Below are 24,256 nucleotides of genomic sequence, written 5' to 3'. Positions count from 1 at the left end.
AAATAGAGCATTATGAAGTGGCGAACCCTGGATGCTGCATCACACTTTTGTTTTCCTTTTGCCGGTGCAGGGGAACGGTATTAAGCAAGATAGACAATCAGGGGATGAGAAGGGAATGGATGGGGATGGGATGGTACTAAGGAACACAGATGGGTGGGCAGGGAATAAGCAACACAGATATGGGTAATTAGCAGCTCGGACGAGGTTGGAGTGGAAGAAGCAACACAGAATGGGGATGGGAGGGGAAGAAGCAACATGGACGGGTGGGATTTGATGAAGCAACACAGACGAGTTGGGATTTGAAGAAGCAACACGATCTGGGTGGGAGAAGAAGAAGCAACACTGATGGGGTAGGAGGGAAAGATGTAACACGAACGATGTGGCGGGGGAAAAAGCAATAACGACAGCTGGGGAACAAGTATGAAAGTGAATAAAAAAATAGTACTTCCCTCACAGTGCCAGCAACTGAAGGATGGTAATCTAGATGAAGCAATCAGTACTTGGTCCATGCAACAGCAGAAAGAAGAGGAAGTGAAGTTGGCTCACACTGCACAATTAAAAGGCAATAAATGAGAGTGGAAATGGAGCCCAGGAATGGCAAGCAATGAGCTTGCTTACATATGCAAGATCTCAAAACCGACAAAGTCACTGATCAAAGCTTATGCTTTTTTAGCAAGCATGGGATTTGGGTACCCCAAAAGAAATGAGGTGTAGGTTATGTGATCACATTCTTTAGTTCATCTAACATGATTTATTTACTATTTGATTCTATAGCCAGACCATTATCTCAAAGGATGCAAGAATAAGATACAGAATTTGAGAAAAGTAAGGGACACATGCCTTTAATGTACTATGAGTTTATATATAGTTATGAAAACACATATTTGAGCTTTTGAAACATATATTAGCAACTTTTGATTGTTAGAAAAAATATATTTTAGTTGGTATGTCTGGGATTTAGTTTGGTAGCGAAGGGAAGATTAGTGAAAAGTTTCAAGAAGTGTTGAGGTACTTGAGAAGGAGCTGACTCTGCCTTATCTCTAAGACTATAGTGTTCAATATTTCAGGAGAAAAGGCTGATGAAGAACGTGCTGTGATCTTTCTATAGTCTTAGGTTAGTAAGTGGATCTTGTTTGCTGTACAAAGAGGTATTTTTGTTCTGGTTAACTTCAGTTTCTTAGATAGTAAGTTGTGTTTAGCTTCAGAGATTTAAATATGATGCAGTCTAATTTGAATATGGATTGGACTTGCAATGGAAGCCTTTTAAGCTGAATCAATCCATGTGGGATGGGTTTGAATTTTGTAGAGCTCATAATCATTCTTTCAGCTGAAAAAAGGGTTACTTTTAGTGTTTTTCCATTCTCATTGGTCTTAAACTATAGAGCACAACATCTAAGAACGCATTTCTGGTCATGAAGTATTAGGAACCAATATTATACTGTTTAGCAGAATCCAGCAATATGATGTTACTGAGTGGGTAAATAAATTAGAATTGGAAAAGGTAGGTGGAAACCTAACTACAGTCCCAGTAATAACCAGGGATAATTTCTCAAATGAGGATTTAGTCTATTGTGTACATTTCGATTTGTTTGAGAAAACAAATTGTCATTGACAAATGTTGTTTACATCTCGATATAGGTGAAGAATGTAAATGTCCGGTCCATGGCTCATGTGTGTGTGAAGAGCAGTGGAGGCAAAGTGTGGAAAGCAGGCAAAGAGGACATGTGTGTCACTTGCCTGCATCGTGCTCTATTTTCTTGTGGCCGGGGAACAAGAGATGTGTCCAGATTCCAGTCCGTGTCTACGTCACTGACGGCTGCTCTGGGAGCACCTGTGAGCACAAAATCTGCCAAAAAACGTGGGTTCCAGCTCATTTTGCCACACATCCGGTTTTCTGCATTCCAAAATGTGCTTTGTGCGAAATGAAGGTGACTTTCCTTGACATATTAATGTACCAAGATAATTATCGGCTAATGTACACCTGTGCCAGGCGATATCGTGTTTCAGTCATTCCATTTCCTGTGGCATCGAATAGGACAGTTACAACCATTACTGTACCCAGAGAACAGTGAAGTGATGACACTCGGCATTTGTAATAACATTAAATATAAATGTGTAATTGATTAATCGTGGGTAATATATGGTGGAATGTACAAAAAGATTCATATGACCACCGAGGTAACTGTGCCAACCGAGCATAGTCATTGAACACTGTGCAGCAGAATGCTTGTCTGTCAATCACTGTGCAGCAGAATGCTTGTCTGTCAATCACTGTGCAGCAGAATGCTTGTCTGTCAATCACTGTGCAGCAGAATGCTTGCCCGTGAAGTGCTCACCACGTAATGCGTGCCCATCAGTTGCTGACGCAGAACGCCTGCCAATAATTTAGTTTGTCACAAAAGACCTCTCTTTCAGTCATAGCCCCAAAGAATGTCTAAGCATCAGTGTCTTGCTGGTCCCTGTCAAAGGAGGGATGCACCCTTGCAGCTCCTCTTCTAAAGGATGGAAGAACATAATAGTGTGATTGAACTATGTACCTTTGGGCATCCTAGAACGTGGTGAGCAGATCAAAACAGGCTTTTGTTTGGGGCTAGCCCCTCAATGTCAGATGCCTGTCACTGGCACTGTCCTTTAATTTGTTATTTTGATATGTATAAATGGCAGTGTGCCTATTTCTTAAATGACTCCCTTATGGTGGGTTTTAACTTTGTAGCTCTTAGCTCCCCCCACCATGGTTTTAATTGTTCCACAAATGTATAAACACTGAAAGCAAAAATAAATATATCCCAGCATGATAATTGCTTCTGGCTAAAAAAGCTGTGAGTGGCTGAGGTCGTCATGACGATACATGCCTAAAATCTATGCCACAGGCTGTTCCCCTGCCGTTCCACTTCCAACCTTTCTGAAAGGGGTATGGGACAGGATACCTGGTGCAATGGAACATACATTTTACTGCACTGAGAAGTCAAACGTATTGTCAAAGTAAACAAAAGAAATTTAAAAAAAATGGTGACACATGTATGCACCACATTACTGACTCGGGTGATATTGCACCCATAGGCCCCCGAGCACCGTCCTCTCAAAAACTGCAGAAATGACCAAAGTTCAAAAGGACACATCAATGGCATTTGACTTTATTCACATTTATGGTCTAGGAGGAGGTTAGATTACTTCCACAACCTGTCAATATCTGGCAGATGTGAACGGTTCAGGCCTGTCAGGCATGCCACCAAGGGAGCAGTGAATGTGGAAGGTACTCCTCAATGGCTCCTGGATTAAAAACAAGACAAGAAATGCTAAAGAGGGAGCAGTGGGAGGAGAAAGGAATAGTACCTGAATTGCGTCCGGGAGCAGTGGAAGAGCACTGATTAAGTTTAATCAATCTGTGCTTGGTCGGTGCTCCAATGCAAGTACGGGAAGTGATGTTTCTACTGAATTAGCCACTCTGTGATGCTAGAGCGAAGAGTGATGCTGTAGCACACCAATGATAAGCATGTGAGGGCTCCAAGCCCTTTTCTATATACAGCATAGTCTTGCAAGCGAGAAGCATGTGCAAGTGCATGCACTCGCAGGCTCAACGCTAAAATGCACTTAACGGTCTATAATGTATTTCAGCGCTTTATAAGAACACCAGTTATAGTGAACTAAAACCATTTTTTGTGGCACTGGGAAGATTACATGATTTGACCAGGGTCATAGGTTGTTGAGCCGACGCCTAGACTTGAACCCAGTTCCTCAAATCAGCAGCTCTTTCCATGAGTTCACATCTTTATTATAGTCATCTCCAACATGTACAAACAACATTGACAAAGACAATAAATTTAGCTTAGGCGAAACCAATTGGCTTGGCCAGTGCTTGTTTTTTATTACTACACATATTATGATCTTGGAATACATACCTTGAATGTATGAAAACTTCCCCAACTTTTGATTTTACTAAAAATGTTGTACAAGTTGAATAGCAACGCAGGCTGTCCAAAGGGTGCAGATAACTGACTTGACTCTTACAGGCACATGCATCAACGTAGACTTTTGCGATTCCTTAATTGCGATTATTAAGGAATCGCAATTAAGGAATTGCAAAAGCCTATGCATGTAGGAATCGCTATAAAAATAGCGATTCCTACACATTCCTTAATTGCGACTCGCAAATTGCGAGTCGCAATTAAGGAATGCCGTCCCATTTATTCCTATGGGCCTCCAGGCCCATAGGAATGAATTGGAGATTGCATGAGCAATTTGCGAGTACCAGTAGGTACTCGCAAATTGCTCATGCAATTTCAAGGGTGCAAGGGTGTCAAAATGACACCAGATTGCACCCCTGAAATTGATCTGTGCACATATGTTGCACACACACATGCTCTAAGGGCATGTGTGTGTGCAACATGAAACTTTGAAAAATGCACAAAAGTGCATTTTTCAAAGTTTTTGCAAATTACCATGAAGTTCAACTTCATGGTAATTTGCTCCCCCTATTAGCGAAATCGATAATTTTTTTACTTTAATGCATTGCATTTAAGGAATCTTAATTTGGGATTCCTTAAATGCAATCGCAATTTAAGTAATCGCAATTTAGAGATTCCTTAAATTGCGATTTTTGCATTTGGGATGATGCATCCCAAATGCAAAAATACCGGTCACAAAGGGGCAGATTCTGAGAATCTGCATGTTTGCGAACCGGTTTTTCCTTTGATGCATGTGCCTGTTAGTTCTCTATGAGCATTGTCAGGGTGGGTGGAAGCATGAACGTTTCAAAATTCATGTTTGAAATCCATTCCTTACAAAAAAAGTACTTGCACTGATTTAGTCTGATGTACTACTACTTCTAAGATGAAAGTTCTACATGTGAATAAAATACATTTTTGCAATTTTTGAAGAAACTTTTGTCTTTGGAAATTATGGTGGGCCAAATGTTAACTATGGAGGACCCCCTAGTTCCTTGCTTTCTTTCACTTTGATTAACTTTCAAATAAATGCTTACCCTTTTTGAAGAGGGGGCCACATGCAAAGGTCAGGAGTGTGCTTGTGGCCCCTCGACTATAGATCAACAGGGACATTATGTACAGATTATACAGCAGTACTGGCTTCAGTGCAGCATAGCTGCAAGTAAAATAATAAAACACTTTAACACATCAATGCTGGCTGTGTCATAAAGCTTTTTATCTTCACTTCCAGTCATTTGCAACATGGCAAAAAGCATTGGCAAAGCAAATAGATATCACATAGGCGAGACCTATTGGCTTTGTCACTGCTTGTTTGAAAAGCTATTACCATTGCCCTGGTTTGTCAATGGATATAGCGTAATGGACAGCGCTTTTCCAGTGTAATGGAGTTCAACTTTCTCAGCTGAGGAACAAGATGTTCTTGGTAAAGGTGCCAGAAGTGCTGAAAGACTGGCTGGGCGTGCAATTATGTTTGGTGGTGAGGAAGAAGATCATGGTGTGGGAGTATATTGTGGCATCGGGGTGGCTGGAAAGGTGGGAAGCAGAGAAGTGGGAAGAATCAAGCAAACAACAAGAGAGGATGCAGCCTCGGCCTAGTGCGGAGACTGAGCAAGAATTAAGGAGGGAGTAAGGAGTATGGGAAAAAGAAACAGAGAATTAAGAGTGAGAGATATTATATCTGGATGAAGAGAATGGGTGGTGGGGCAGCCATTTACGTGTGAGGTGTAAGGGGGGAGTTCATTTGGATGTTAGAACTTTAGGCCAATTTAGAAGATGGCTAAACCAAGGGATGCCATATGACTGAGCACAAAATGCTTCCAAATGAAGCAGTTTTTTGTGTAGCAGGAATCTGTCTCTGATCCATAATATCCCCTAGTGCTAATGGTCATTTCCACTTTTCAAGTGCTCAGAACTACAACTCATAAATAAAATCAGAAGACGACAGATACTTTGTACGTAAAGATCACAGAGGACTGGGTCTTTCACAAAAAGTTCACCCAACGAAGACAGAACGATCCAAGTAACAGGAAACACGATGCACGAGTCCTGTTTGCGTTCTGAATAAACGTTTTTCTATGGTGCACACAGAAAACTGGCATTGTCAGTTTTTTCACACATACAGGTACTGGTAAAAAAACGTAAATTCCCCAGGTTCACACGTACCAACTGAAACAGATACATTGGAATGGAAACGCTGCATTTTTTCTCTTTGTCCTACAGGGGGCAGCAGTGTGATATCACAGTAAGGGAAATAATGTCCCTTTACTAATAACAAAGCCTCTGCTGTATCGGAGCGAGCGCATTTAGAGTACAGTATTGTCTGCATTTCCTGAGGGCATGCCGATGTGCCCTCATGCCTGGCGCTTGCTACCCTCATATACAAACAACAAAAACGCATCGCAGTCTGACTGCGGTGGACATGTTGTGCCACCCCTCCACCGCCCACAGGTGGGCACAATGCTGTTTGTCAAGCAGAGTCCACGTTCAGGCTGGCTTCCGTCAGTCAATGGTGCACACATCGTTTATTGTCGAGCTCGTGGCCCCCACGAGAATGGGTACCCTCGGACCACGTTCAGGCTTGAAGTTTGCCTGTCCTCATACCATAGAACACTTTGCTGGTCAGGTGTACCTCCCAGGTGTGTTGCTGTTAACAATGCTCCAGAGGCCTCAGGCCCAGGGGTTTCAGGGATCCACTCTGTCAGACCGTCACTACCCAACCAAGGGGCAGGGGCCCTTTCCCTTGCTTCCTTACTCTAAGGCTGTTCTCAACATTTGTATGCACTGCCAAATTCGACAGAAGAACAGCCGTTTGGTTACTCCGATTCAACCACAAACTGCACAGGGGGAGTCCTCTAGGCTACATCCACTGGCCCATACACCATGGTGAATCCCAGTGTAGCATAACGTGTATTTGTAAAGCGCGCGTTTACCCAAGCGCATCTTGGTACCCAAAACAATTGCACTCATTTTACCTAACTCTGAAGGATGAAAGGTTGAGTTGACCCGCCGGGATTTGAACCTGTGAGGCGGAACATAGACCCACACAGTGGGGGGGGGGGGGGCTATTAGTCCACTAAGCCACCAGACTCGGACTAGTGTAAGCTTCTAGCTCTGCTGTCTGCTCTGTCATATCTCTTACATGTTAAAATAACGCATGTGGAACCACTAAGCGTATATTTGGCGATTTTTGTTGACATGGAGGTACAGTAAACGGAAAACTGGAAATTGCTGTAAGTATCAGAGCAGAGAGCTCAGTCTATCACTAGACCAATAAAATGAATCTGCCCATCCATTAGTGAAGGAAGGCCCAGGGGGAACCTCTGCAGAGTATATCCATTTCACTTAAGATGTGGTCCACCTCATCGTAAAGTAAATTGCTCAGGAGAACAAAGAGACTGGGGCTTTCAGCAGACTGGATGGATATGAGGTCTGACAATTTAGGAAGAGCCTTCCATTTATAAAGCTGCCGGAAAGGTGAAAGGAGATGAAATGCGTTCCTACTTTGCTAGCACCATTTCCACAGATACCAGTCATGTGGACAGAACTGACAAGGTGTCAATGAAGGTCAATTTACAGCCAGTGATTGAGAGTTGTCATGAGAGGACAACCGTGATTGGCTGGTTTCCAAATGCTTGCGGACACGCAGAACCCACTTGGTCGTGATTACAGCGCATAGGAAATATGTGGGTGCAAATCGAGCACCGTCTAATTAATACTTGCATGCAGTGCAGTAATTAACACACTCAAAATATGCAAATTGATAGCAGCCCGTTATTTTGTGCGGTTCACCAGATTTGAGGATTGTAGCAAAATTTAGAAAGGCAAACACCGGTTTTAGGAGCAATTTGCAGGTAATTTGTGATCCTGTTTCGCTCACAAAATGGGATTAACCTTTAATCAGGGTCTTAATGTGACTTTCCGGAAGAACATGCCCGACATGCATGAATCTCGGTGTAATATACAGAACATTGGAGTCTGGAGAAGTTATAAAGTGACATGGTAGTTTTCCAATGGAAATTCTGGTAATCCCTCTTCCTCTCAAAGTATGTGCAAGGAGACCATGGGTCTGATGGAACTGATTTTGATGTCCGCAGGTTATTGAAACTCATGAAGAGGACAGACCTTCATCCCAGAAAGAGTTGTAATTTCGGATATGAAAAATGCAGGCATATTTCTCCTGGTTCCTGGGATCACAAATGTGAGGATTGTGGTGTAGTATGTGGTATGGTTGTGTGACCTCGCGGTGCAATACACTTGCTAAGCTGTCTTGGGTCCTGTCACGCTTGTTTGTAAAACCTTTAGCTTAACCATGGGTAGCTGCGGCTTCAACAGCAAGGCTTAAACAAAGGATCTAGTGTAAAGCATCCAGAAGCACCAAACAATGGAATAAGAAAGGTATACAACAAGAAAGAAATCTAACAATTGATAAAAATAGATTATATTTTTATAAATTTTTAGATACCTAGATGAGCCAAATACACCGGAGGGTTCCGAAGATACACATTTTAAGTAAAAAGTAAATGTCAGCTTTTTTGCCAAAGCACAAACAGCCTGTCTACGTGAACAAAGGGGCAGCCCTTCAGGAGTGTGATCGCCATTTGCCCGCCAAAGGTGGCTTCACATTTAAAGCTCACTTTTTGGGCCAACATCCTGAGTGACTTTCTGCAAGGGGGGGCGACACCTACCTCTGTAGCAGGCTACTATTGTTCCTGAGCCTGGGAGTTATTCACACAATTCCCCAGGAGGACAGAGGCAATCTGGTTGCCTGCACTTGTGCAAGGCTACTGGACAAGCTGGGCTAAAGAGTGGCAACTTTCTAAAGCTCGCCTTCCTTAATATTGACATTAAATTCAACTTGGACATCAAGTCGGGTTTAGTACCATGATTAATTTCATACCTTGAAGTACCAATTTTAATAGTCCCATTCAGAAGTTAGCTGGACTGAGAGGTCAGCTGGTAACTTTGTGTTGGCCAATTGGGCTACTAAGTTTTCCACAGGTCAAACAACAATTTGGAAGTTTTGCTGTTAGGACGTATTAAAAGTGCATGTCCTACTTAATTATATACATCTCCCTGCCTTAGGGCCCCTGATTCTTCCATAGGCGATACTTACATCTATTGTTACAGGGAATTGGGGGCTTTGCAACTGGTTTGAATGGCAAAGTGAAACTAGTCATTTTAAAACTGCTCTTCCAAGCTGCATTGGCAGGCTGGGAGCTATTTTTTACTTTGTCACACACAAAGTGGTACAATCAGTGCTGCATCCCTGGGTGGGGCACACTGTTTTATATGCTCTCGGTACCATATACTAGGGACCTACAAGTAATTCTGTTTATGCCATTAAGTGGTAATCAAATCGAAATACATTTTGTAATGGGTTGGTACACTGGCACTGAGAGTGGTGGAGTGAGCTAAAGAATGATGATGGATTAAACCCAGATCAGTTGACTGGGGGTGAGTGCTTGCAATGTTCAACACTCCGTCCATCATCCCCTTTGGTTTTGCTTTGTTCGCCCTAAGTTGGCAGGGTATGCCCAGACGTGGGTCCCTTGCTCACTTTGCCACTGGATTCAAGATAGCCTGGCTGATGAGGGTTATGAACCCGAAACCGGTCCCAAGATGCTTGTTTCCGTTCCAGGGAAGACATGGCTTGGCAGTTCGAGCCGGACTATTCCCATGAGGCACAGGGTCAGACTGATTTGCATATGGCCATGTCTGAACTGGGGTGGCGGAGTGAGCTAAAGAATGATGATGGATTAAACCCAGTTCAGTTGACTGGGGGTGAGTGCTTACAATGTTCAACACTCCATCCATCATCCCCTTTGGTTTTGCTTTGTTTGCCCTAAATTGGCAGGGAATGCCCAGACGTGGGTCCCTTGCTCACTTTGCCACTGGATTCAAGATAGCCTGGCTGATGAGGGTTATGCACCCGAAACCGGTCCCAGGATGCTTGTTTCCGTTCCAGGGAAGACATGGCTTGGCAGTTCGGGCTGGACTGTTCCCATGAGGCACAGGGTCAGACTGATTTGCATATGGCCATGTCTGAACTGGGGTGGCGGAGTGAGCTAAAGAATGATGATGGATTAAACCCAGATCAGTTGACTGGGGGTGAGTGCTTGCAATGTTCAACACTCCGTCCATCATCCACTTTGGTTTTACTGAGATTTGGCCTGCATTCCTCAGTGTGCTCTCAAAGTAAAAAAACAAGCAGCTTCAGTCCAAAATGTTGGGGGTGTTTAAGCTAAAAGAGACATTTCCTTACAGGTCCCCTCCAGATGAAAGGTGATGGACAGCTAACCCTTGTCCTGGTAGTTCTCACCATCTACGTTGAACAACCTGGAAAGCTCATCTTTATAGGCATGGCCAATCCATGCCTATAAAGTTAAGTCCATACCATGTAGGGAAATGGACCACCACACCTGTTTGGGGATCTCTCCTCTCAGCTGCATCAACCCTCTGAGAGGTCTGTGTTCAGTTTGAATTCCAAAATGAGTCCCAAACAGGTAGGATCTCAGCTTCTTCAGGAACCAAACCACAGCAAAGGCTTCCCTCTCAATGGCACCCCATCTGGGGAGGAACAGCCTGCTGATAAAAGCAAAGGCACCCCATCTGGGGAGGAATAGCCTGCTGATAAAAGTAACCAGTTGATCCTGACCCTGGTCATTTAGCTGTGAAAGTACTGACCCAATCCCATTGTCTGACGCAGCATTTGGTCAAAACACTCTTTGCTGAAATCAGGTGCCTTTAGTGGAGGTGCTGAGCACAAAGCTTCCTTTTAGGTGTCAAAAGCCTTTTGACACTGGTCAGTTCAGGTGAAGTTTTGGGGCTGTTTCTTGGAGGTTAGTTATGTCAAAGGTGCAGCTGTACTACTAAAACCTTGACAAATCTTCTGTAATAACAGTCAGTCCAAGGAAGGCTTTGACTTAGGTTTGTGTCTTAGTAGCATCTCAGACCAGAATTGTCTGGATTTGGGGCTGGACAGGCTGTATGTGGCCTCCGTCTACTTGGTGGCCCAGGTGCACAACATAACTTTGACCTATCTAGCACTTGTTTGCCTTGATAGTCAGCCCTGCCTTTTTTAGGACTTGAAGCACTTCCCTGAGGTGGACCAGGTGATCCTCCCAGGTGGAACTAAACAAGCAATAGCATCTAGCTCAGCTGCAATAAAGTCTTCCAAACCTGAGAGTACTCTAGTCACCAAGCTCTGAAATGTGGCAGGTGCATTTTTTAGCCCAAATGGCATCCTTGGAATTGAGAGTGGCATTCAGAAATTGAAAAAGAAGACCTCTACTTGTGTCCTGGTGTGAGAGTTATCTACCCATAACCTGAAGTCAGGTCCAAGGTGCTCAGATATTTTGCAGCTCCAAACTTGTCAATGAGCTCATCAGCTCTTGGACTGGGGTGGGCATCTGTCTTGGTGACTACATTTAACCCTCTGGAGCCCACACAAAAACAAATTTCTGATTTTCCTCCCTTGGAGTGTGGCTTGGGCATCAGAACTACTGGGATAGCCCATGGACCACTAGAGGGCTCAGTCACCCTCAACTTTAGCATCTTGGCAAATTCCGCTTTGATGCTAGCTTTAACCTGGTCTAACAGTCTGTAGATTTTTTTTTTTGACAGGCAAGCTGTCACCTGTGTCCACCTCATGGGTACACCATTTTGCCAGACATGGTGACAATGAAAAAAGGCTAGCTAACTGGCTTAGTAGATTGTCACCGCCTGTTAGCTGTTGCTCTGTTAAAGTGGAAGAAAGAACTACTCCCCCCACTGAGCCTTTATTAACATTAGTAGACAGTAGGTTAAGGAGAGGTTAACTTTTTTCCTCTTTCCTCCCTCCCATCTTTCACCATGAGCATTGCAATATCTGCTCTGTCAAGCTGAAGCTTGAGCTTGTTCACATGTATCTCCCTATGAACGTGTCTGGGGGCAGTGCTTAATTTGAGCTGGTGATTTCCGGTGCTCAGTACCGGCACTTAGTTGTCAACACTGGAGCTTGGAACAGTCTGCCACATGGTGGCGCTGTCTGTCTAATTTAAAGATGAGACAACTGGTGTGTATTAATTCAATATAATTTAAAAATGACTTCTGGCTGCTGCCCAAGCCATTCTTATAGCTTTGGGGGCCTGGAATAGATAATTGTAGCAGTGTGATGATTAGTGATTGTGGTCCCTGGCACAAATGTATTTGCAAATTAAGCACTGTCTGGGGGTCACTAAGTCCACCAGATATGTGACTTCACCCTTCTTTTCTGAGATAGGGTATGGTCCAGTCCATTTTTCTTGAAAGGTCCAGGGGGCCATAGGATCTAGGATCCAAACCAGTTGTCTAGGTTGGTACTCAACCATTGTGGACCTCTGGTCATAACAGTACTTTACACGCTCCTGGCTGGCCTCCAAATTTCTGCTTTCTTTCTTCATGTACTCATAAATTCTGGAGTAAAGGCCCAGCACATAGTTCGAAATAACTTTTTGGGGTTCTTTGAGAGGTCTTTCTAACTTTCTCTCACCAAACTCAAGGAACCGCTTACAGGATACACAAAGCGTAGTTCAAAAGGACTAAACCTTAGTTTTCTGAGGACCCCCCCCCCCATATGCAAATAGAAGGTATAGTAGGAGAACATCCCATTCCTTCTTAGTTTCTCAGGTAATCCCATATTCATGCCCTTCATGGTTTTATTGAATCGCTCCACAATGTAATTTCCTTGGGGATGGTAAGCAGTAGTGAACTTATAAGTCACTCCACGCTCATCCTACTTCGCTTTCAGGTAGGCAGACATGAAGTTTGTATCTCTATAAGAAATGACCTCCTTAGGGAACCCAACCCTGGTGAAGATGCCAAGTCTGGCTCTAGGTACTGCTGGAGCAGTAACTATTCTACACCACTAGCAGGGTGATTGTTAGAAATGGGATTTCTGGTTGGCTAGGGCTTGCGCCAAAGCCAGGCAGAAACCACCACTCTAGTCAGGGCAAGGAATTTACACGCAAAAGATAACCCCTGCTCACCCCCTTGGTAGCTTGGCACGAGCAGTCAGGCTTATCCCGGAGGCAATGTGTAAAGCGTTTGCGCGCGCACCCAGCAACAACACCCAAGGCCCACCACAAAAGAAATTCCACACAAGGTATTATATAAAAATAGCCTTTGTATTATACCAAAACACATTAGATAATATTCTCACAATTTACACTGTGCCAACTGGCACTGGGCATAATTTACAGGGGACTATTTACACAAGACAGGGCCACATGGGCCACTGTCAGAATTAGCACAAATCACCAAATGGTAAATGTAGAAATGTAGAACAAATAATGAATGTAGCGCACAACCAGTAACCCCTGGTAAAAGGTAAGTACCACCTACGCAACCCTAACCACATTAGCAAAATATTACGCAGGGAACCATGAACTCACTAGTATCACTATACTAGGTAACACAACCTCCTAGGTATAAAAATACATCTAGAGGGATACACAAAGCATTGCATAAATCACATTAGGAATCAAAATAGCATATAGGCAATGCACAGGTGCGAAAGTACACAGGTAACAATGAATAGGTACCCTAGGTGAGGGCACAACACAAGAAACTGTCCCCCAGGCCAACTTGGCCTTTCAGGGGCTCAAACGCCCTTTGTCCGCAGAGTCAGGGCTGGTCGGTGCACACCAGAAACAACAGGGCACAACCTAAATGTTGCAGCTGCCCACTAAGTGCTGGGCAGCTGTGTATGAAACTGGCACCGGCGTGCCTCTTGAGCCCTCTCTGGGCTCTGGACTGCCCAAAACAACGTGGGAGCCTCGTGGGCCCTAAAATACAAATATTCCCCCAAACAGCGTGGGAGCCTCATGGGCTCTGGACCACAAATATACCCTGAGACAACGTTGGGGCGGCCTGCTGCCTTCCGGGGCCGCCCTTATCACCACCAAGAAAATGCCCCCGTAGTTGGAGCTTTTCCGGGCTCTGGAATATTACTGCCCCCGGAACAACGTGGGAGCGGCCCGCTGCCTTCCGGGGCCGCTCTTATCAGCAAAAACAAATGCCCCCTTATGTTGGAGTCCCGCTCGGGGGACTCAGCAAGAAAAAATGCCCCCTTCGTTGGAGTCCCGCTCGGGGGACTCACGAGCCCTCAAGGACAATGGGCCTGAAGTTGGAGCTGCCGCTGCGGGCAGTGCAGCAGGGAAAGCGCTGCGCGACGTGGAGGAGGGACCCACGGGGACGCCCGCACTCACCGTCGGGTTGGGAGGCGGCGTCTCCTCTCCCGGGTGTCCCCTCTCTGCGGCGCGGACCTCTCTTCACCCGGGCCCCCTCCTTGGACCCGGGACATGGACGCGGAGCCGGCCGAGCTCCGGACTTCTCGCTTCCTCTCCTCCTCCCAGTACAGGAGCGCAGGGTAGGCTCCTATCGCTTCCTTCTTGAAGTCCCGCCCACGTCCTCGCACAGGTTGCCTGGCTTCCTGTTTCAGACCGGGCTGCGGCGGTGATCCTCTTCTCTCCTCACCGAAGCGCAGGGTGGGCTCCCGCCTTCCTTAAAATAACGTTAAAAGATGAGGAAATAAGCGGGGTGGGCACCCGCCAACGAGCGCCACAATGCGGGGTAGGCACCCGCTAATAAACACAGCAAAAAGCGGGGGAATCCCTACATCGGGGTTCCCTCGTTTAGGATGAGCAGCTCAGCGCTGCAGAGTCGACATGGAAGCGCTCTCTAAGCGCTAGGGCACAGTCACCAGCCCTCTCCTTAGAAGCGCTCCCAGGGGTAACAGTTAAAGGTCCAGGAGCAAAGTTCTTCCAGGAATAAAGTCTTTAAGGAGGCAGGGGGCAAGGGCTGGGTCCAGGGGCCAGCTCACAGGGCCCTCCAGGCAGGGAGGCAGTCCCCAGTGGCGGTCTCTCCTGGCGCCCGGCAGCAGCAGCAGGCCCCCCCAGTTAGGATCAGCAGAGAACATTTTACATGGGGTCACAGCCCCTTCTTATACACAGGTTTCCTTTGTCTCAAGGTGCAAGGAAGGGGCGAACCAGTTACAACTGGTTCCTGAGCACTTTGTTTTGCTCAGCCCCTCTCCCTATTCACAGAACAGGCCAGGGTCATCAGTCGCACCACAGGGGGCGGAGCCAGCATTGTGTGGGGAAAGCCCAGCCCTATTCAGGTCCCAGGTGTACTCCTCCCACCCATCTGGCTGCTGATCTCCCCATTCACCACTGGGTGACTCCTCCTGACTCTGGGGATTCCCTAGCCCATCACATGACCTCAGCCAGCCAATCGCCAGACAAGGCGCTTATCTCACACTGCACACAGAAATGCCAACTTCTAGAAGTGGCACTTCCACACTAGGTACATTGACGCCACACACATCATCGTGCAGCATTTCATCACACGAGTCCGCACATACTCGCACCTGCACTCCCCACGCATCAGGAACTACCAGGGTCACATGCATTCCCCCATGCATTCCTATGGGAGGGCAGGCTAACCTCACTACACGCACGCACTTTACCCTGGGACACAGTGGTAAAGTGTGCAGACGCCAAAAATCACTAACACCAGGTCACAATAAAAAGCAACAAGTTTCAGGGGTGAACCTGCCAGAAGGGCCAAGTCCAACACAACCCCCTTCCAGCCAAAATGCAGGGTAGACCAATCACCACCGTGATGGTCTTCCCTGCTTGGGGCGATAAAACACGGACGCAGGCCCGCAATAGCAGGGACACTCTCCGGTTTTACGCCACTCTGAACCCACGTGGTTCCCTCTGAAAAAACTTGGCGGACCAATTTGGCTACCCCACTGGTACTCCTCAGCTGTCCGCGGCCAGGACCAGGCCCTAGGTCATCCAGGTGCCACTGGTCCTTGCCTAACCACAGAGTGGGGGGTAGTAACCCCTGGCACATAGCAACCATTCTCCACTCTACCCCTCATCAGGGCAGTTCTAAACTGCCACTGATCCTCCAGCCTAGGGTCTGTACCCTCAAGCTGATCAACAGTCATGGGTGAGGCTCTCCTCCCCCTACCTCTTCTTCTAGGGTTCCGCCCTCTCTTCCTCTGAGAGGCGACCTCGTAACACAATTTTCCCACCAGCTCAGGACCTCTCCCTGAGAACTGGTCTCCCAACCTAGGGTTTAACCCCTCAGGTTGCACCGGGGTCAGAGGCAAGGACTCCCTCCCTCTGCACCCCCTTCCAGAGTCCGGCACCCTCCCAACTGGAGTGGTGCCCCTAGCAGCTACATCGGTCAGGACACTGCTTACAGTAGTCCTTCCCTCCAGGTCAGGCTGATCCTGAACCTGGCCTCCCAACCAGGGGTCTAAACCCTTTGGCCGAGTACTTGCCGGGCATCCAGGACTTCTGGGGACTTACACACCATCCCCCCGAGGGTAACATATGCCTCATATGTTGCGTGACAGTCTGCCTGGCGCAGATCTCCTGTCCCCTGTCCAACTGACAGTGCGTGAAGATCCCCCAGGACAGACGTGTGGTCACCAGGGTCACCTCTAGGAGACTCAGCCCTCCCGGCTGGTCCCTGACCCACTGGCTCCTCCACTGGGGAACACAGCCCCATGCCACCCCTCTCGCTGGACTTCTGTACCCTCCCTACTGGAGCGGTACTGCCAGACACCAGAACCACCAGAGCTCTACTTACAGATGCTCCAGGTTCTCCATACACTAGGTGATCCTCCTCAAATGGACTAACAGGACAGCCTAGGCCCCCAACCTGGTGTTCCCTGAAGAAACCATCCAGGTTCTGAGACTGGGTTTCGGGCACCTGGGGACTCGAAGTCACCCACTCACTCCTACTCCACTGAGATAGGTCGTGAGCCCCTACACCCCTCTCACTACTCTGGGACCTAGCTGGGCTACTCTGAGACTCTTCCCCAATACAGGACGGGAAGATACCTGAGCCACTACTTTTGGATTCACTTTCCCATGCCTCTTCAGAACCTCGGGCACTTTCCCAACGGTCTGCTTCCTCTGCAAGGTCCCAAGGACAAAAGGAGTTATACCTCAACAGGTGTTGGAGCAACTCGGGATAACAACTACTGAGCATCTGCTCTTTGATAACCAGACTATACAGTCCTCCAAAATCCTGTTTCGTGTTAACCTTTTTCCAATCATCCAGTATGTCATTACATTCATCCAAAAAATCCTCCCAAGACTGGTGAGACAGTTTCCTACTGTCCCTGAACTTCAACCTATACTCCACCTCTTGGGAAACAGGTACCATACTCTGGGAACTGGAAATGGGACGCCCTGCACTGGACTCTATATCGCTGCCACCACTGGACTCTACCCTCCCTGGGGAATCCAGACAATTACAACTGCGCTCAGGGGACAACTTACCCCCCAGAGCTAATTTCTCTCTGGCAAAGGCCCTCTCTGCCTCTGCCATCCTCTCCTGAGCTAAGACCCTCTCGGTCTCAATCTTCTTCTCCTCCACATTCAGCTGCGCTATCTCCTTGGCATGCTCTAACCAGAGCTTCTCCAAAGCCAGCTGATGCTCCCTTTCTTCCCTCCTATCTACCCACTCCTCTGGGGATAGGGAAAGGGGTGGGGCGCTGCCCCTGATACTGGACCCAGCAAGGGACTCCCTACCTATGGGGTCCTCACTATCTACTGGCGTCCCTGTCCTGTCATCTTCCTCCTCTTCAGACTCCTCAGGGTCACCCTCAGACCCACCACCCTCTTGGAGTGCGGCCTGGTCCCTGCCTATCTGTCTCCATCTATTCTGTTGCCAGTGTAGCAGGGCTGTCCTAAGGGATAGCCAAGTGTCTTCCTCACCCACAGCAAAGCTTCTCTCATCACAGATCCCACTCAAACATACTGTATTCCAACAGATTATAGGCACTAAAGGTAGGTTCCATTCTGGCAAGGTTTTTAAAACACAGGAGCAACACAAGAGACCTAGGCGTCCGAGCTGAAGCAAGAGTACACAATTTTCAAATGACACTTTTTAGGAGAAGAATTAAAAAAAGCTCAGAACAATAATCCAAAAAATACTTGATTATCTAAAATGCAGAGTTTTGTAGTGCAGCCAGTTGCTGCTGCGGTACAGCGCAAACGCAAGTCCTATCCCACCGCTGATCACCAATGTTAGAAATGGGATTTCTGGTTGGCTAGGGCTTGCGCCAAAGCCAGGCAGAAACCACCACTCTAGTCAGGGCAAGGAAGTTACACGCCAAAGATAACCCCTGCTCACCCCCTTGGTAGCTTGGCACGAGCAGTCAGGCTTATCCCGGAGGCAATGTGTAAAGCGTTTGCACGCGCACCCAGCAACAACACCCAAGGCCCACCACAAAAGAAACTCCACACAAGGTATTATATAAAAATAGCCTTTGTATTGTACCAAAACACATTAGATAATATTCACACAATTTACACTGTCCCAACTGGCACTGGGCAGAATATACAGGGGACAATTTACACAAGACAGGGCCACATGGGCCACTGTCAGAATTAGCACAAATCACCAAATGGTAAACGTAGAAATGTAGAACAAATAATGAATGTAGCGTGCAACCAGTAACCCCTGGTAAAAGGTAAGTACCACCTACGCAACCCTAACCACATTAGCAAAATATTACGCAGTGAACCATGAACTCACTAGTATCACTATACTAGGTAACACAACCTCCTAGGTATAAAAATACATCTAGAGGGATACACAAAGCATTGCATAAATCACATTAGGAATCAAAATAGCATATAGGAAATGCACAGGCGCGAAAGTACACAGGTAACAATGATTATGTATCCTAGGTGAGGGCACAACACAAGAAACTGTCCCGCAGGCCAACTTGGCCTTTCAGGGTCTCAAACGCCCTTTGTCCGCAGAGTCAGGGCTGGTCGGTGCACGCCAGAAACAACAGGGCACAACCTAAACGTTGCAGCTGCCCACTAAGTGCTGGGCAGCTGTGTATGAAACTGGCACCGGCGTGCCTCTTGAGCCCTCTCTGGGCTCTGGACTGCCCAAAACAACGTGGGAGCCTCGTGGGCTCTAAAACACAAATATTCCCCCAAACAGCGCGGGAGCCTCGTGGGCTCTGGACCACAAATATGCCCTGGGACAACGTTGGGGCGGCCCGCTGCCTTCCGGGGCCACCCTTATCACCACCAAGAAAATGCCCCCGTAGTTGGAGTCTTTCCGGGCTCTGGAATATTACTGTCCCCGGAACAACGTGGGAGCGGCCCCTGCCTTCCGGGGCCGCTCTTATCAGCAAAAATAAAATGCCCCCGTATGTTGGAGTCCCGCTTGGGGGACTCAGCAAGAAAAAATGCCCCCTTCGTTGGAGTCCCGCTCGGGGGACTCACGAGCCCTCAAGGACAATGGGCCCGAAGTTGGAGCTGCCGCTGCGGGCAGTGCAGCAGGGAAAGCGCTGCGCGACGCGGAGGAGGGACCCACGGGGACGCCCGCACTCACCGTCGGGTTGGGAGGTGGCGTCTCCTCTCTCGGGTGTCTCCTCTCTGCGGCCCAGGAGGGGGCCCGGGACTTGGACGCGGAGCCGGCCGAGCTCCGGACTTCTCGCTTCCTCTCCTCCTCCCAGTACAGGAGCGCGGGGTAGGCTCCCATCGCTTCCTGCTTGAAGTCCTGCCCAGGTCCTCGCACAGGTTGCCTGGCTTCCTGTTTCGGACCGGGCTGCGGCGGTGATCCTCTTCTTTCCTCACCGAAGCGCGGGGTGGGCTCCCGCCTTCGTTAAAATAACGTTAAAAGATGAGGAAATAAGCGGGGTGGGCACCCGCCAACGAGCGCCACAATGCGGGGTAGGCACCCGCTAATAAACACAGCAAAAAGTGGGGGAATCCCTACGTCGGGGTTCCCTTGTTTAGGATGAGCAGCTCAGCGCTGCAGAGGCGACATAGAAGCGCTCTCTAAGCGCTAGGGCACAGTCACCAGCCCTCTCCTTAGAAGCGCTCCCAGGGGTAACAGTTAAAGGTCCAGGAGCAAAATTCTTCCAGGAATAAAGTCTTTAAGGAGGCAGGGGGCAAGGGCTGGGCCCAGGGGCCAGCTCACAGGGCCCTCCAGGCAGGGAGGCAGTCCCCAGTGGCGGTCTCTCCTGGCGCCCGGCAGCAGCAGCAGGCCCCCCCAGTTAGGATCAGCAGAGAACATTTTACATGGGGGTCACAGCCCCTTCTTATACACAGGTTTCCTTTGTCTCAAGGTGCAGGGAAGGGGCGAACCAGTTACAACTGGTTCCTGAGCACTTTGTTTTGCTCAGCCCCTCTCCCTATTCACAGAACAGGCCAGGGTCATCAGTCGCACCACAGGGGGCGGAGCCAGCATTGTGTGGGGAAAGCCCAGCCCTATTCAGGTCCCAGGTGTACTCCTCCCACCCATCTGGCTGCTGATCTCCCCATTCACCACTGGGTGACTCCTCCTGACTCTGGGGATTCCCTAGCCCATCACATGACCTCAGCCAGCCAATCGCCAGACAAGGCGCTTATCTCACACTGCACACAGAAATGCCAACTTCTAGAAGTGGTACTTCCACACTAGGTAAATTGACGCCGCACACATCATCGCGCAGCATTTCATCACACGAGTCCGCACATACCAAACTCGCACCTGCACTCCCCACGCATCAGGAACTACCAGGGGCACATACATTCCCCCATGCATTCCTATGGGAGGGCAGGCCAACCTCACTACACGCACGCACTATACCCTGGGACACAGTGGTAAAGTGCGCAGACGCCAAAAATCACTAACACCAGGTCACAATAAAAAGCATAAAGTTTCAGGGGTGAACCTGACAGAAGGGCCAAGTCCAACAGTGATTCTTTTTTGCAGGGATATTTTGGGGAATTAATTAACTTTCCCCGGGGTCAGATGAAGACACTGACCGTGGGTCATAATGTTGTTTTTGGCGTGTCTTTCCTGCAAACAGGAACTCTGCCAATAAAGAGAATCAGGAGCTAATGGGATTGCTACCAAATAGATTGTGGTGGAGGCTTACGTGAGGCTACTCCTAATTTATTTTATTTGAAGTAGCTGAGAAAGTACGCACCTAGTTTCACATTAATTATTTGCCCCCAGTCTTTTTTTAACCAGATCACTACATTTACCAGTCGCCATGCAGTGAAGTTCTATGGATGGGGTTTTCATTCATTTGTGGAAAAGAAAAATCTTCTAAGGCGTGTGGGAAATTGGTATCTTTGTGTTATTAACCTTTGTTCCTGGGAGTCATTGACACTACTTCCCATGAGCGCAGAAGATTGTCTGGTGGTTAGCAATTGTGCAATGCCACTGGACAAACTGGGCTACAGAGTGGCAACTTTCTAAAAGTTGCTTTTCCTTTAAGTGACATTATATTTGACTTGGGCATCAAGCTGGATTTAATGTCACTATTAATTTGATACATGAAGTACCCATTTTAGTAGTCCCATTCAGAAGTTAGCCAGACTGCTAAGTCAGCCGGTAACTCTTTGTTAGCCATGGGGGCTACTAACTTTTCCAGAGCGCAAATAATAATTTGGAGTTTTTGTTGTTAAAACATACCACAAGTACATGTTCTACCTAATAATTCACTGTTCCCTGCCTTAGTGCTCCATTGGCCTTCCGTAGAGTAGACTTATGTATTGTTAAGGGACCTGGGGGGTTTGCCATTGGTTTGAATGGCAAAGTCGAACTAGCATTTTTAAAACTGCTCTTACAGGCTAAAGTGCAGGCTGGCAGCCATTTTGTGCAGTGTGACACACAGGGTGGCACACTCAGTGCTGCAGACCTGGGGGGGACACTCTGTCTTACATGCCCTGGCTACTCTTGGCACCATATACAAGGGCCTTACAAGTAAGTCAGATTATGCTAATTGGGGGTAGCCAATTCAACACACGATTTGTAATGGGTTAGAACACTGAGGTCTGGTCAGCATTCCTTAGTGCACTGTCAGAGAAAAATAAAAACAGCAGCATCCGTCCAAAGCTACAGAGGTGATCATGCAAAAAGAGGAATTGACTTACAACAATGCAAAAGAAGTTTTTTCCCAAGGATTCATTGACACTGTCAACTGATCAGTCATCGCCTTAGTCATTGAGGAACTCATGCATTCATAAATTCTGCCTGGCCTTATCCCTGCTAAACTAGCCTCCCCATAACTACTAAGTGAGGAACTCACATTAAAGTTGCAGTTTGAACTATCACCCAGGAGCAGTCAAATCCTGTTAAGGTGTGCTCAATAAAGCTCAGAATGTGAATCATTTCAGAAAAAAGAGAGCGTGGAGCTGAACTTTTTCATGGCAAAATAGACCTTTAGGACTCATGGGTCAGTGGCCATTTGTGTTTGGGAGGGAGGGAAAGACTCAAGGGAGCTGATGGGACCAACGTGGAACAGCCATTACAACGCGGTTTTTACCACGCATAGCTTTTACATCGCATGCGTTACAACGCATGCGAAGTTACAACGCAATGCCATTACACCGCAAGTCTTTACATCGACTTGCGCTAGATGGCATGCTAACATTACAAATAGTGTAGTTTACTATCCCAACACCTTCCCTACTGTTAAGTGGACTGGAGTTGGAATAGTAAATTACAGTTTTCTAATGTTAGCATGCCATCTAGCACAAGTCGATGTACAGACTTGCGTTGTAATGGCATAGCGTTGTAACATCGCAGGCGTTGTAACGCATACGATGTAACTGCACGCGTTGTAATGACACGCGTTGTAATGTCATACATCCGGGACCAACACAATTAAAGGTATGTGTAGTAGTCTATCAACTGGGTACTGGAAGTTTTCCCAGTAATCTTCACGTGGACTTGAAAAAAAACAGAAATCCTGCTGATTCTTTTCTTGCACATACTGTGCCTTGCACTTTATGCAACCCAGCACTTTACAATTACTTCACATTAGCACTCTGCATTTTCCTCTCTCAAATTGTGCATTTTCTGACAGCGCCCATGTTCTTTTAAGAATATTTTAAGTGCATAATTGTACTGTAAAATTGTATTTTACAAGAAAGGTCCTCTGTTACTAAAAGTGCTGGTTAAAAAAAGTCCTTTTAATTTACTTGAGGATCCAGGAAAGAGCAAATCCGTACCGATAAAAGGTTTGAAATATCAGAGCCAGAATTAAAGACTGTCACAGGAGTAATAAAATTAATGAGTCAGTCCATTAGTGAACCGAGCAAAACAGGGAACTGACACCGAATCCATCATTTTTACTTAAGATACTGTCCACCTCAAATGACATGGAAGAACAAAGATACTGGGGGTTTAAAAAAAACATGCTGCAAATGAGAAATTACCATTTAGGAAGACCATTCACATTACAGCTGCCCAAAAGAGATGACATGGTTTTCCTCTGTGCGAGCATAATAATTTCCACAGATAACAGCCCTACAGACAGAATTGACAAGGTGTCACTGCATAAAAACTTGCAGCCTTGTGATTTGAGCGTCGCTTTGAAGGGTCAAACAGAACTCCGTCTGCTTTGCAAGCTGCTGTCCGACAAACAGATGACGCTGAGTATTACTTTTGGGAGGAAATGTTTTTCCTGTACAAAAATATATGCACAGAATTACCCACCAAAGTACCGTCCCCGAAAATACAAAGAAAATAAATGTTTGTCTTGCTTTTTTCACAGTTTTGTTTTTATTTTTCAGATACCTTTACGTGCTCTTTTGTTTTCAGTTCAGTGTATTTGTCTTACTCTACTGCAATGTTACCTGCTCCTACGGATGTTCATACAGCTTTGTAAAGTCACGTGTAACTGCATCAATTATTATTATGTTATACTTAACGTTTGCTGAAGAATGCATTAATGTCGCATACATTTTCCCCAAAAACCTATCTTTTCCAGTTTGCTTCTGGCTAATCACAAGTGAACACAAAAACAATTTCATGCTGATTTCCATGTATTCTTTTTAAATGAGATGCTTCTCTGGGTTGTACCAACTCCGGCATTTGAAGCCGTCTTCACACGAAGCCCTATCACAGTAAATATTATGTTAGATAGCTCAGCTCCTCAGGGGGGCAGCGTAAGTTTGACAGAGGTTCAACGGCCCTTGAAAGTGTATCCTCCAAACCTTGGAAGTCCTGCTGCTTTTGTGGAAAAAGACATAAGCTGAGGAGGTTATAAATAAACTCTTTTATCACTGGAAGCAGTGGTTTTAGTCACTTCAAAGGGGAGGCCAGGGGTAGGTATTCCTCTGAAGTTCCACAGACAGTAGACACTTTATACAACTAGATGACCAAGGATAGGTAGAGCTGCAGTGAAGGAATGTTTACCAGCACAGACAATCAACATCGATTCTTTGTGGGTTGAGCATCCCTATGTAGTGTTCACAATGTTTGTTACAGCAAAGAATTCCTCAAACAATTGTTAAGAATAAAAG

The 24,256-nt window shown here is 46.8% G+C and overlaps 1 pseudogene; it reads right to left on the bottom strand.

Annotated features, from left to right (window-relative positions):
* LOC146789280 (ubiquitin-like FUBI-ribosomal protein eS30 fusion protein pseudogene) overlaps positions 1 to 19,493 on the bottom strand; it is a 37,960-nt pseudogene extending 18,467 nt beyond the window's left edge.
* Positions 19,494 to 24,256: the final 4,763 nt, after the last annotated feature.

The sequence above is a fragment of the Triturus cristatus genome, chromosome 10 (genome assembly GCF_964204655.1).
Source record: "Triturus cristatus chromosome 10, aTriCri1.1, whole genome shotgun sequence".
In the NCBI taxonomy this organism is placed as follows: Eukaryota; Metazoa; Chordata; class Amphibia; order Caudata; family Salamandridae; genus Triturus; species Triturus cristatus.
The sequence above is the reverse complement of the archived record's forward strand: the minus strand, read 5'-3'. Positions and strand labels throughout refer to the sequence as shown.